Below are 2,335 nucleotides of genomic sequence, written 5' to 3' on the forward strand. Positions count from 1 at the left end.
TGTCAGGGAGTGTTCTAATCTCATACTTTTTTTTTTTTTTTTTTTTTGCGGTACGCGGACCTCTCACTGTTGTGGCCTCTCCCGTTGCGGAGCACAGGCTCCGGACGCGCAGACTCAGCAGCCATGGCTCATGGGCCCAGCCGCTCACGCGGCATGAGGGATCTTCCCGGACCGGGGCACGAACCCGTGTCCCCTGCATCGGCAGGCGGACTCTCAACCACTGCGCCACCAGGGAAGCCCAGAGATACTTATTTTAAATAAAGAGTCTTAAGATTGTGTGCTGGCTGTTTCTTTGCTTTTTTGGTGTGTGTGTGGGGGGGGGTGTGTGTGGAGGGGGGTAGATGGGAGACTTGGTAGTTTTGAAGACTGCTTTGATCCAGGGTGTACAGTCCCTTGCTCTAGACTTCGCCTGCAGCGAGGATTCTGCTTCAGCTGTCTTGAAGTGAGATCTGCAGCTTCCTGTTACAAAGTTAGTGCACGTGAATTCGTTCTTCGAAATACTTTCAAATGTCCTTTGCTATGTTTTTGCCTTGAAAAGAGGTTTTCCAGCTAAAAATTCAGAGTGCAGAACCTCAAGGTTCCAGAGATCCCCTTCTCACCATGTATTTAATCTTCAGTCATCTGAGGAAGCAGGAGGTCAAATATGCCTCTGTGAGTGCTGGCCACCCAGAATCATCAGTCATAGGCCCTCTGGCTGATCCACGTAGCTAGTTCTTTGCTTAATATTCCTCCCACTCACTTTTTGAGAAGTGACTGACAGGCATCTGCCAATTCTGTCATGTAAGTGGCAACTCTGCCCACTCAACTTGGAAAGTTCCTGAAACTTCTCCATGGACTGCTCCATCATGGTAGTAGCCACATCATCAGACTGAGGATGCCCAAGATAAGTTTGTAGTTCAGTTTGTCTCAGATGTTGCTCAACTGTGCTTTCTCTCACTCAGTCCTAACTGGCGCTTAAAGGGCCAGGATGAGGTTGCTTTGTTTCTCTCAGGCAGAGTGAAAATTTCCAGACCTCCCTTTGCCCAAGGTTGACTGATTTAGAAGTTGCATGCATGCATTGTCTTATTTTGGTTCTTTCTTTCTTGTCCCGATGTCTCGTCCTTTCCAGGATTAATTGCAGAGTCTGAGACTGCTCATTGATTGGGGTGTTATTCAGTGGTCTAGACATGGATGAGTTATAGGTACATCTGCAGTTACTTTAGCTTTTGATTCTGAGCTGGTGTTTGGCTGCAGACAGGCTTCTGTGCTTATGAAGTAATATAGTGGGAAGAATGTGAAGGGCACAGACTGATTGAGCCTGGTAACCAATTCTGAGAAGGAAACTGCAGAGTCACCAGAATACCTTTTGGACAACCCCCAAATGGAGCATCTTGATAGATGGCAAATCCAGTTTTCCTTAGGCTCGTCCATGCTGTCCAGAGCCTGCTGCCTTTTGTCAGACGAATACTTCACTGCTGCAGAGTCACCCCGGAATCTCCTTCCCTGGCCGTTTGATGGAAGGAAAATCCTTTCTGTCCTTGAGGGCAGGGACTATATTTTACACTTTTCTATGTACCCTGCAATACTGAACAATGATTTACACATAGTAGGAGTTCGTTTAATTCCACTGAACTCACTGGAACAGAAGGCCATCTGGTCCAGGGAGCTGCGTTTGTGAAGGACAACAGAGTCATTTCCTGAGGTGATGTATGTGAAAGGGTCCCAAAATACAAAGTGATAGAAAAAGAATAATAAACTGCTGGTCACAATCCCTTGAGCACACCACTTGTGTTCCTTTTGCTGTGCCTTGTCCACACCAATCTGTCCTTCTCCACTCACGTGCTATCCAGCATTTCTCCCTGGGAACCTCATCCAACCCAGGGCATTGTGGTCCCTCCCTTGGTCCCTGACCCTTTCTGGTTGACGTCTACTCACTTGACAGCATATGCGACTGTGGCTTACTTGTCATTTCTTTAGATCTTACTTCCGCAAGTAGATGGAGCCCCGTGATGGCAATCCCAGCCCCAGGGTGTGGCCGATGGTGTCCTTAGTGATTGGCTGTTGAGGATGATGAAGATGAGGGGTGTAGCAGACAGTCACCTGCTGCAGTGAATTCTTCCCAGCCTGTAAGGCCAACTGGCCCGAGGCAGGGGAACACAATCAGATTCACAGGTTGCATCAGACCGAAATTCTCCGGACCACCCAGTTCCAGAAACTGCCCTGGAGACATTCCGGACCACCCAGTTCCAGGAACTGACCTGGGGACTTTGAACCCGGCCCAGCCTTCCTGCCTTTCGAGGGGCGGGACTAACGGTCCCCCAGGATACCCGAAAAGACCACCAAATAAGGAATACCC

This window comes from Aethalodelphis obliquidens, unplaced genomic scaffold (assembly GCF_003676395.1).
Source record: "Aethalodelphis obliquidens isolate GAN/ISIS:26980383/991018 unplaced genomic scaffold, ASM367639v1 scaffold5, whole genome shotgun sequence".
NCBI lineage: Eukaryota > Metazoa > Chordata > Mammalia > Artiodactyla > Delphinidae > Aethalodelphis > Aethalodelphis obliquidens.